The following is a 13507-nucleotide window of genomic DNA, read 5'->3' on the forward strand; positions in this document are numbered from 1 at the left end:
CCCCCCCCTCCGAACCTCCAACATATTTAAAAGCTAACTCCTTGCCACAAGTTTTACACTTAGCCTTATTTTGTGGAATTAGTTGAGTAAAAAATGGTCAAACAATAAATGTTTCTGTTCGTTTGGTACGTTGTCTAGAAAAAGTAGGGGTAGTAACAGGGGTATCAGACGGGGCATCATTTGGATTATCACTAGTTGGGTTAACTTCAGGAGCAGGACTAGTGGGTGTATCGTTATCCGGTTGAGTTTCATCAAAATCTATTTCATCCTCATCATTTTCATCAATAGTTGGATTAGATTAAAGAGCATTCATTAATTCATGGTTTAATTGTTCACCAGCCCCAACATTATGGCAAAATTGACTCTCAGTAAATTGTAATAAACTATTATCACTATCAGCCCCACTTGTGGGATTATACTGGGCCGTTGTTGTTGTTGTATTATCACTATCAAGAATTGTAGGTGTAGGACGGATATGACGTTTGGGTCGGGGAGTCGGGGCAGTGGAGGAGGAACAGAATGGCCATTAGATTCGCCACTCTTGGATTTTCCCTTAGTTTTACCAATAAGTTATTTTAAGGAAGCCATCATAATTAATCAAATAATAGAAAAAAATAAAACAAACAAAACTCTAATATTAAAAATTATGAGTTGGAACGAGTTTACCGAATTGACGAACAACTTGTTGAAAATTGATTATCGTTGAAGACTTCAATTCACCAACTTCACAATTTTTTCACAAATTGTAACAATAAAGTAAGCAATAGTAGCAATTATAGAAGAAAATTAGAGAGACATTGAGAGAGATCGATGATTTTGTGAGAAAAATGAAAGAATGAGGGGGTATTTATAGTTAAAAATAGAGAAAAAGTATAATTATAAAAAGTTTGGGGTTAAAACAAAGTTTGGGGGTTGGGGAGGGGGGGGTGTTAAATGGCTATTTTGGTAGCCCAAACGGCTAGATTTTAAATGCCCAAACGGGCAGATATCTTTTTTAAATTTCTGATCATTGGGATCGTTTGGACTGTTTAGGCCCGCCAAGGACCATCCCGGTCCGGTCCAGGTCTTAAACGGTCCCGGTCTTGCGGTCTTTTTGTAAAAGACCGGCCCACCTCCACGGTCCCGATTCTAATCGGTTAAGGACCGTTTAGGCCCAGAAGCCCACATGGTTCGCGGTCCCGGGTCTGGATCGGCCCACATACCACCCTTATGGAAGTTGAACCAGACCATAAGAGAGGCTTTTAGAGGCCCACTACGTTTAAAAAACTTTGAAGCCAAGCACAAACTTCTACACATGACATACTCCTTCTATAATAAGTGATCTTTTTGTCTTTTTATTTTGGTCCAAAATAAGTATCCTTTTACATAATCAAGAAAGAATTAATTTTATTTTTCCAAAATTTTACTCTTATTTACATTTCCCAATGAGTAAAGGTAACAATATGCAAACTTTAACTGAGAGTAATTTAGTGAATACATATTGTTTTCTCTAGGTGTTCGTTTTCTTAAGGAATGTGTCAAATATAAAAAAATCACTTATTATGGACCGGAGGGATTAATATTCTATCTCCTCATTCTACCTATCGCTGCTACCCATTTTGATATGTGCGGTAATTGTATATTTGTACGTATCTACTTAATATTTTAGAGAGGAAAAATTTATCCTTCTTCGTCCGCAATTTTGTGATACTTTTTTTTCATGGTGCTATCGAAAAGGTTTATTGGGATACTTTTAAATATATCAAAAGATTTATCTGATCTTCAACTTTAGTCTCATTTTAATGCAATACATATCTCGATAACCATGTCGGATATATAGGACCTGAGGCGGATCCAGGATTTAAACTCTATGGGCACAGCCTTTAAGATTTTTAGCATTGAACTTATTATATTTTTAAAGTTATGAGTTCAAATTTACTATTTATTACAATTTTAGTAAAATTTATACATAATTCAAACATCGAAAGTTATAGATTCAGTTGAACTCATTTCCTACGTACGCCCCTTTATAGGACGGTATAAATAAAGTGTTCTAGAAGAGGAATCCTTGGGTTTCTTAAGTAGTGGCTTGACTTAGGGGCATGTTTAGCCAACTTTCAAAATCTACATATTCCAAACAAATGGATCTAGATTCCAGACCATTTGAAGGAGCCGAAAAAAAGGAGAAACTAATACAATAACTTCGGGTCTCGTTTCATTTGGATATAAAATTTGGCTACATTTATAAAACTGAAGTTCTAAATTCACTTGTTGGGCTAAACTGACCAAAAAGTATTCTTAATATGGTGTGATATTATTCACTTTGGGCTAAGCACGCATGATTTTGTCCAAAATAGCTCACACCGTTAAGAGAACTAGTCTCATGATACGCACGTTGCACGTGTACTTTGTCTGAATTGATTAATAACTTTTTAAAAGTCATATAAATTTTAGAAGTCCTCAATCATCCGCCAATATCTTTAAAAAAAAAATCATCAACCAAATATTCCTCTCAAAGAAGCAAAATAATCTAAGCATCAACATATTGCTACCAACTATTGAATACAATGGAAGAAATGAAAAGCAGTGAAATAGATTAAAATCAACCCAGCTGGAAATTTCCAGAAATTAGTTAAGTTAGTTAAAAGTCAGTTAGTTAAGGTAGTTAGAGTTGTTAGATTAGCGGGAAAATTAGATACTTCATATTTGGAAATTGAACTAGTATTTAGTAGAGAATCTTGCTCTATATATATGGTTGTAATACATTTCATAACATAAGAAATAAAATACAAAGTTCTCTCTCCATATCTCTTCTTCTTCTTCATTTTCTTTCTCTGTTTCTTCTTCAGTTCTTTCTTCATTTCTTCTGCAGATTATATTCTTGCTTTCTCAATTGATATAGTTTGATCCATGTATGAATTTCTACATGGTATCAGGGCCATCCGCAATCAAATCACACTCGCAAAACTCTGAAACTCTTAGAATTTCTCAGGCAGCTTTCAAAATCTGCAGAAACTAAAAGGGAAGAAGCAGAATTGGTATCAAGTTGAATATCTGGAAAATAATTCTTGAAACATGGGTATCAATGGTGCAGAAAATCTGGAAACTGGGAGTGGAATACCTGTCAATCAAATCGATGCAGGCTCAACACAAAATGCACCAGGAATCTTGCCTTCTATGGATCATAATCACCCCTTGTATCTGCATTCAACAGATGTAAGTGGCATTTCCCTCATTTCTCTACAGTTAACTGGTTCTGAAAATTACTCACTATGGAGTAAATACATGAGGATTGCTCTACTAGGAAGAAACAAACTAGGTTTTGTCGATGGTTCTTGGAAGAAAGAAAGTTTTAGGGAAGAACTATGGTATCAATGGGAAAGGTGTAATGCTATAGTTCAATCTTGGATTATGAATACTGTGTCTAGCAATCTATTAGGAGGAATAGTGTATGCTGATAGTGCTCAAGATGTGTGGGAAGATCTTAAAGAAAGGTTCAATAAAGTGGATGGATCTAGGTCATTCAGTTTACATCAAGAAGTTGTGAAGCTAACACAAGGAACTGCTTCTGTAGCAACCTACTTCACTAAGCTTAAAGAACTGTGGGTTAAATTGGAAGCCTTAGTGCCACTACCTGGGTGCAAATATGATAAATCAAGAGAATTTGTTCAGTATCTTCAACGACAGAAATTGTATTAATTCTTAATGGGATTGAATGATAACTATCTACAGGCTAGAAGTCAAATTCTTTTGATGACTCCTCTGCCCTCAATAAGTCAAGCATATGCTATGATAGTAAGTGATGAAGCACAAAAAGCTGTGGGAGCATCTTCAAATTCAGTTGGTCTATTGGGTACTATGCCCAATCTTGAGTGTGGCTATGTATTCCAAGACTGGATATCAACCTCAGAAGTTCAAGAAAAATGGAGGTAATTTGTACTGTGATCATTGCAAAATGAGGAATCATACCAAAGAAAACTGCTATAAACTAAAAGGATATCCTCAAGATTCTAGATTCAAAAGGAGAGGGGGTGCTGGTAGTTCTGCAGCTTACAATGTACTCTCTCAAGAAGCAGGTGAACAAATGACACAGCTGGATAATCAAGGAAATAACAAAACAAGCAAGATGCATTACACAGATACACCTTCACAACTGACACAAATGCCAGGACAAATAACTCAAATAGGAGTAGTGTGCCTTTAACTCAATCTCAATATGATCAGATTGTTCAGATGCTAAATCAAAGCCATCAACAAGGCACAAACTCAAACACTGGCTCTTCAGCCAATGTAGCAGGTACAGAACCAGATATTTGCAGCAGTAAAGTCATGTTAGTATCCAAAATTCTCAAAGATTGGATCATTGACACAGGTGCAACAAATCACATGGTTTCTGATATAAATATGTTTAGACAAAGCTTCTTTACTAAAAGATGCTAATGGGAAAAATGTGCAAGTTACCAATGGTGAGAGTATCAAAAGTAACACACAATTGGTTCAAGCAAAATTTTGATAATAGCACTCTAAACTAATGTTTTTTTACTGCCTCAATTTAAATACAATCTTATGCAGTATCATAGGCTACAAAACAGTTAAATTGTGTAGCTGCCTTTTATCCTAACTTTTGTGTTTTTCAGGATCTTTACAATGGCAAGGTGAAGGAGATTGGTAAAGAGGATGATGGGCTAATATCTGCTATTAAACAAATCAACTGGAAAAACTTGGGGAACTGGATTAAATGCTCATGAAGTTACTGCTATTAGTATAGAAAGAAATAAAACTATGGCATATGAGATTTGGCCATATAGCTAGTACTACTTTGAATAAAATTTTGCCTGCTAACGGCAAGGATATAACAGAAACTATAGATAAGTGGCAGTGTAGGTCATGTGCTAAACAATGTAGACTTCCTTTTCCTACTAGTTTGAATAGAAGTAGTGCTAAGTTTGATCTTGTTCACAATGGAATGTATGGGACCTTACAAGGTACAAACCTTTGATGGAAATAAATACTTTCTAACCATAGTAAGATGATCATACTAGAATGACTTGGGTTGTACTTACTAAACTCAAATCTGATGCTTTGCATTGTTATTCCTCTCTTCCTAAAATATGTTCAACTCAGTCAACACTTTAGTCAAAATAGTTAGAACTGATAATGGTTACTTGAATTTCTTAATGAAACCTGTAACAACATCTTCAAGCAATTGGGGATAATACATCAGAGGTCATGTGCCTATACACCACAACAAAATGGCATAGCAGAAAGAAAAACATAGACATATTCTAGAAATAACAAGAGCAATTAGATTTAAGCAAAATATTCCTCTGAAATTTTGGGGACACTGTGTACAAGCTGCAGTATATCTTATTAATAGACTACCATCATCTGTGATAAAAATGTCTCCTATGAAAAAATGTATCATAAAAAACCTTCTATTAACCATTTGAGAGTAATGGGATGTCTTTGCTATGCGAATAATATATCTGAGACTGATAAGCTTCAATCCAGAACTAGAACAAGTTTGTAATGGGATACTCAGAAGTGCAAAAAGGTTACATATTATATGATATCACTAACAAGTGTTTCTTTGTCAACAGGTATGTCTGTTTTAGAGAAGATGTATTTCCTTTTAAATGGAATACTACTGAAATTCCTATATTTAATAACACTACAACAGAAGAATCTCAAACAGATGAACAAACCTTACAAGTGTTGGAGCAACAGACTCCATCTAGCAGCTGCCAAGAATCAAGCAGAAGTCCACATTTACAGATCTCTACAACAACTCCTCTATCTGAGAATACTACAAATACACAGTCTACAGTACAGACACAAATCAATGCAAACATACCACCTATATCAGAAATCACAAGGGCACCAATAGTTCAACAATTGCCAACTCAGTCTGCTCCAAAGCAAAAACAAAGAATGGAACCTACCAGGAAGTCTACAAGAACTTCTAAACCACCAATATGGAAAAAGGATTTCATATCACTGAGTTTACATAATAAAACTAACTATCCAATTTCTAACTATGTGTCTTATGATAATATCTCACCAAAATATACTGCCTTTCTTGCAGCATTCTCATCAATTACAAAACCACAATCATATACTGAAGCAGCTCAAGATCCAGCATGGATTGAAGCTATGCAAGCAGAAGTTAAAGCTCTACAGGAAACAATACCTGGGAAGTAGTAAACTTACCAAAAGGAAAAAAGCCAATTGGATGCAAGTGGATATACAAAGTCAAATACAAGGCAACAGGTGAAGTAGAAAGACTTAAGGCAAGACTAGTAGCAAAAGGCTATAGTCAGCAAGAAGGTATAGACTATCAAGAGACTTTTTCTCCTGTAATCAAAATGGTCCCAGTGAGATCAGTCTTATCTATAGCAGCTGCAAGAAGTTGGCACATACACCAAATGGATGTTTACAATGCATTCTTACAGGGAGATCTCACAGATGAGATTTATATGACATTGCCACAGGGATTTCAGAGTCGGGGGGAGAATAAAGTATGTAGACTCATAAAATCCCTGTATGGTCTAAAGCAGGCACCAAGACAATAAAATGCCAAATTAACAGAAGCTTTGCTAAGGTTTCAGTTTGTCCAGAGTAAATATGATCATTCCCTGTTCAGTAAGAAAACAGACAGGGGTACTACAGTGGTACTCATTTATGTTGATGATATGCTAATAACAGGTGACGAAACTTAGAAACTCAATACAAAGATACCAAAAACTGCAACTACAAAAACTGACTTCAAAAGATAAAAGGACGTTAGNTGCATCAAAGAAAATATGCATTAGAACTAATTTCTGAGCTTGGTCTATCAGCTGCAAAACTAATAGAAACACCTATGGACTGTAACTCAAAGCTCACAACCAAGGAATATGATGAACATCTATCAACTATCTCAAGTACTAAGGATGAAGTCATATCTGACATAGGCTCATATCAAAGACTCATTGGAAAGCTCTTATATCTCACAGTCACATGGCCTGATATTGCTTACAGTGTGCAGAATCTAAGCCAATTCTTACAACAACCAAAAAGATCTCATATGGAAGCTGCACACAGAATAGTTAAATATGTCAAAAATGAGCCTGGTCTAGGAGTACTCTTGTCAAATAAACCACAAGATAACATCACAACCTTCTGTGATGCTGACTGGGCAGCATGTCCACAAACAAGGAGATCAGATACTGGTTTCTTGGTAAAGATTGGAGATTCAACTGTGTCATGGAAATGAAAGAAACAAACTACAATTTCAAGGAGTTCTGCTGAATCTGAATATAGAAGCGTGGCCTCAACAGTAGCAGAACTGACATGGATACTAGGAATGCTCAAAGAAATTGGATTCAAAGTTCAACTTCCTGTAACCATATACAGTGACAGCAAAGCTGCAATTCAAATTGCAGCTAATCCAGTCTTTCACGAAAGAACAAAACACATTGAAATAGATTGTCATTTCATAAGAGAGAAAATATAACAAGGTCTAGTGAAGACAGAATACATAGTCACCATTGAACAACCAGCTGACATATTTACCAAAGGGTTAAACATAGCTCAACACATGTATATAAGGTCCAAGCTAGGATTACTCAACATCTTTACACCACCTAGCTTGAGGGGGAGTATTGAATACAATGGAAGAAATAAAAAGCAGTGAAATAGATTAAAACCAACCCAGCTGGAAATTTTCAGAAATTAGTTAAGTTAGTTAAAAGTTAGTTAGTTTAGGTAGTTATATTTGTTAGATTAGCGGAAAAATTAGATACTTCACATCTTGAAATTAACTAGTATTTAGTAGAGAATCTTGCTCTATATATATGGTTGTAATACATTTCATAACACAAGAAATAAAATACAAAGTTCTCTCTCCCTATCTCTTCTTCTTCTTCATTTTCTCTCTGTTTCTTCTTCAGTTCTTTCTTCATTTCTTCTGCAGATTATATTCTTGCTTTCTCAATTGATATAGTTTGATCCATGTATGAATTTCTACACCAACATACCCTATCACAAGTTTACGACGAATTACATGCTCAAAGGAGCGCAAACACTCAATTTAACACTGACATAGTCTTCAAAGAAGAAACCTCTATCTTAGGAGTATTTCCTAAAAAATTCTTTGCATGTTTTACTTTAAGAAAAATCAGTTTCTTCTCCTCGATTTTGTTATTTTGAAATATACTGCTATTTAGCTGGTTTCAATTTTATAAAAAAAGAAAATAGAATAACAAAATATTGAATTATATATATGTAAGATTATTGGAATTTGTGTTCCTTTCTTTCCTTTTCGCTATTTTGAGATTTAATTAATGTAACTTAGTTGGGTTTAAGTTTTAAAAGAAAGATAAGAATAACTAAAATACTGAATTATTAGTTGTGATGATACTTTAATGTTTGATTTTAACTTGGACTCCACAAAGACTTGGTATCAAAAATAAATATTCATGTACAGACTCTAGTGGTGAAGAAATTCGAGATGGAATAGAATTTTGTTACATACACGTGTAATTGCTCATTTTTTGGGTAAGTATTAAACTATTAATTGTGATGATACATTAATGATTATAGAATTGGTACGGGATGGAAAAGAATTTTGTTACATACATTAATGTTTAATTCTAACTCGGGCTTGAACTAATATACACAAATTTATTCAAGTCTCCAAATTTGGAATGAGACTAAAGAAAATAAAATATCTAAATTTAGTTGCAATTACAATTTTATCCAACATATATGATATTTATGAAGGGTATAAAAGGCGAACGACATTTCGCTAAAGGCCTTCGTGCTTTTAATACGTGCGTTGCACGTTAATGATTAGACGTAGATATTCATAAAAGATGCTTGTAAAATATAGTTAAATAAAAAGTATAATAGTAAGGGTAAATTAGTCAAATTATACTTTTTATTTTAATAATAAATAAGCTAAAAGAACCGCTTCAAACAAATTAAAATTATAAGGGAGATAAGCATAATATTGAAAACTATATGGACTGTTAATCTTGTGAAGCAAAATTTGAAGGAAGATCTCTAAAATTATCCCAAAAAATAAACGTGTACAAAAAAATAATTGATATGCTTTAATTTGTTTAGTTAGAGTTTCCTAAACTTTTTATTTGTGTAATGATAATAAATACAATATAGAGATGCTTGCCCAATCCCTAATATTAACATGGGTTAAAACATAAAAGAATATACCCTAGATTACATTTTCAAATTTAAAAGTATTAAGTGGATACAATTTAATAATACTTAAAACCTCATAAAACAAATAAAATCTAATTACAAATAATATTAATTGACATGGTTGACATGGAATAATGTATATATATTAATAGAATATACATATATGTATATAGAGAGAATTAATTTGATAAAGACATATCTCTTATACGGGTACTTTGAAGAATTGGGGGAGATAGTGTTTTGAAGAGAAAGTAGGAAGTAAACACATGAAATGGATTCCTACTAAAAATGAGATACAAAAAAATCGGAACAATAGACATGCAACAAATTCCTATTAAAATCGAGAGAGATTCGACAAGAAGATTCCTTCGTGAACGTTGATTCTTCAAAGTAAAGTTCTCAATTTTTAATTTTACAATTTTTTCCAATACGAAATTATTTGTATGAAAGAAAATTTAGCTCTAAAGGGTATAAAAGTCTATTAATATCTCGGGGATATTTTAGTTGTTCAATATTTAGCGTTTTAACATTCGTGCTTTTATAATAATATAGATATAGATTACTAAACCTTTTGTGTAGTCTTTTTTTTTTTTCCAGCTACCAATATGTGACTTCATTCGCATATCCAATAATTTTCCTCTCGAACTAAGTTCCATATGTGGCCCATGATCCATGTGTCTTTCCCTTGAATTAAGTTCCACATGGCATATTATGCATCTTTAAGCCCGTAAAGGGAAGTCAACCGAGCTCCAAGCCATCACTTTGTCAGCGCCATATTCGTCTCGCCGGACCATAAGCTCTAATAGTGTCATATTGTTTGATTCGGGTCAAGCCTGCACGGTTTTCCCAAAGCTTCACGTCACTATAAAGTATCTCTACACCTTACTCCTTTTCCTTTGAGATATTTTCCTATAGATACAAAATTAGGACAATGTTTACCTCCTTTAGCTAAATTTTCTGTTTACAAAAACTAGTTAGAGGATTTTTACAAAATATATACAATTTCGATCAAAGCATACAATTTATATACAAGTTATATATAATTTTTTATTGTATAAAATTCGGTCAAAATACACAAGTTACATATTATTCAATATAACTTGTATACATCTTTTTGTTGTACAAAATGTGATCAAACACATACAACTTACGTATAACTTACAGTTAGGTTAGTTGAATTTATTTTATATGTTATTTGTAGATCTGGCATACAAAAAACATATAATTTATTTATGTCTTCCTCTTCGAATTTCAATAAGAAAGTTCAACCAAAATCAACTCTAATCTTGACGAAACTTCCTCAAAATTGAGGCAAAAACTTTTAAGGATATTTCCAATCATTTGCATAACATTCGGTCCAAAGAAATAATAAATTCGCAAAACTCGATTTTTTAATTCGAAGCTTTGAAACTTTTTAATGGCTATCAATGGAGTTTAAGCTCTTAATCACATAACTTTATTTATGTTAATGCTAAGATTATGTATATTCATTTTAATTAGTGTATTCAGTTATACAGTTCAACTGAATTTACGACGCAAAAGAGAATTCACTCAATTCGAACATCTGATGGAATCATTGGTAAATCTCAAGTTCAATGTTATTCCTTCACTCTATTAACATAAGAATTATGTTGTTAGTAAAATTCCATAATCCCCAGTTCTATTAGTGTATTCAGTTCTAATGGTAAAATTAGTGTATTCAATTTGAATGAAGAGGTTTGAATTTGGGGGAGGAAGTAGAGGAAGAGAAAATCAGAAAGTTTGGAGCCTATTATATTACTTTATATACAATTAGTAATTATGTATAGAATATGTAACTAAATGAGAGTCTCTCTAATAGTGGTAATTAAGTTCACAATGTAACATATATTGATAAAGATTCCTTTTCTTTTCGACTACTAATATAAGATCTTTTTACTGCTAAATTCGATCGCTTAAAACAGAAAAGACCTAGTGCCCTTTTATAGGCTTACAATTTAACTATTAAAGCTAAAAAATAACAAGTAATAATGAAAAATATGAGATAAAAAATAGAAAATGTGGCCCACTAATTTTTTCAATGCAGTAAACAAATATAACTAGAAAAAACTAAGAAAATTGACTAAGTAAAACTTAAGTAAGGTAATACTAAAAAGCAGGGCCATGTTATGATATTGATTTTTCGAAGAATTAGTATGAACAAAAAAAAAATGTTTTGTAAAGAAAATGAGGAAACGGTGAATATGAAATGAAGAGAAAGTTAGGAGTTTTGTTTTGAGAAAGATATTTTGTGACTTAAAATATTATTAACGATAAAACGGTTAAAGTTTTGGTCACACTAAAATCGTTTATAAGTTGAAAAGTCATAATTGATGATGACTAGCTTATGACCTTTGGCTGATTTTAGCTTATAAGTACTTTAGATGTTTATTAAATATGTAAATAAGTTAAAAAGTGATTATAAATCAGGTTGACCAGCTTATAAGTTTAGTCAAACACCCTTTTATTTTACTCTAATTTAAGGAAATGATTCTCTACCAATAGAAAGGAAAATATTTTTCAGAATTCATTTTCATCCTTCCCACCCCTACCCCTACCCCACCCCCAAAGATCTTACCATGCAGTCCCCCATCGTCCCTACCCACTGCCCCCCAACTTCCGACACCGTTTGTACCACCCAAAGTGTAAAATAAAATGAATCACTTGAATATGGGGGATTTGCATCTATCAACCCGCTTTTTGTCAGCGTTTTTTAACTTGTGCCCCGCTTTGCAAAAAAAAATGCAAGCGTACCCACTTTTTCGCGTAACTTCAGCATACAGGGCTGAAGTAGCAAAGGCAATCACGCAAAACTTCAGCATTCTAGTAGACGGGCTTGAAGTAGCAAGTGTGCTGAACCAAGTGTGCTGAAGTTTTTGTTTGTAATTGCTGAACTTAAGCATAGTAGCTGAAGTTTTGTTCTCTATTTGCTGAAGTTTTTGTTTGTAATTGCTGAATTTAAGCATAGTAGCTGAAGTTTTGTTCTCTATTTGCTGAAGTTTTTGTATGTAATTGCTGAACTTAAGCATAGTAGTTGAAGTTTTTTTGTCCTGGATTTGTTAGTTTTGTCATTAAGTGATGATAGACTATAATTACGTATTTTAGTCGCTTATTACACTCAAATTTACTGCACTTTAATTGAGTTTGAGCTTTAATCGCTAGTGTCTTGCACTAGTTGTATGTTTTATGCCTTGTAGGAGTGATTCCGAGCTATGTAGATGTTATGGAATGAATTCAAGTGATTTGGAGCTTTGAAGTCTGAGTAAAAGCTCAAGGAATTAAGCCGGGATCGTATTCGGGGATCAACAGATGATAGAGCAACAAAACGAAGAATCAAGTAGGCATATTGCGCACTGTCTAGTAAAAGTACACATAACTTTTTGCTCAAAACTCCATTTCGGATCCACAATATATGGTTGGAAAGCTAACTCAAAGGGCTACAACTTTCATGTTTTACGTTTTTCCAAATTCCAAATGGAACAGGGTGAAAAATGCGGTCGAAACCGCGACCGCGGATCTGAGGCGGGCTGAGGCAATATACTTACCATATACCGCGGTTGTACCGCGGTTGACCGCGGCCGCGGCTGTCCAGACGTGAAAAATTATCCTTTTTCGCGTAGGAGAAGGTATAATAGTTTGGGCCCGACCCTACTTGGTATATATACATGGAAAAACGGTATTTTAAAGGAGGTTGGACATATTTTTGACACAGATTCGACCTACGGAGGCAGAGACACAATAGGAGCAAGGCGGGGAATTCTTCAACGAGTTTTTCCTTCCTCTTCCTATTTTTTCATTGTTGGTTATGACTTTTAGTATTGTAGTTTTACATACTATTATGAATAGCTAATTTGTTATCTAGGGTTTTGATGGAACCTTTTGTAGGATAAATTCTTGTTATGTTTTTATATAATGTGCTGTTGGATTTCTCTACTTGTTCAACTACGTGTTTGTTGTTGTTGATTGACTGGCCATCGATTGACTGTGCCTATTTTTATGTGTTGCTTGAGAAAGGACACATATTTAGGTGGTTGTTGAACAACATCACTCCTTACGTATGTGAGAAATCAATACAGTGGGTTTAAAGGCAGATTTAGAAATAACAAAGCCTTGACGTGGTCATAATGAGCGGTTAGATAAAGCCGACTAGCGTAGTTCGAGAGAATATGTCTAGTAAATTGTTGTAGTTGCTCGAGAGAGAATTACGGCACCTAAAGTGCTCACGATCAGTAGAATACATCGGCGAAATTGTAGGGAACATAGCTGTAAGGATTCCGACAATTGGGGAAATCATAACTCTAGACCTCCT

Source organism: Nicotiana attenuata, unplaced genomic scaffold (assembly GCF_001879085.1).
Source record: "Nicotiana attenuata strain UT unplaced genomic scaffold, NIATTr2, whole genome shotgun sequence".
NCBI lineage: Eukaryota > Viridiplantae > Streptophyta > Magnoliopsida > Solanales > Solanaceae > Nicotiana > Nicotiana attenuata.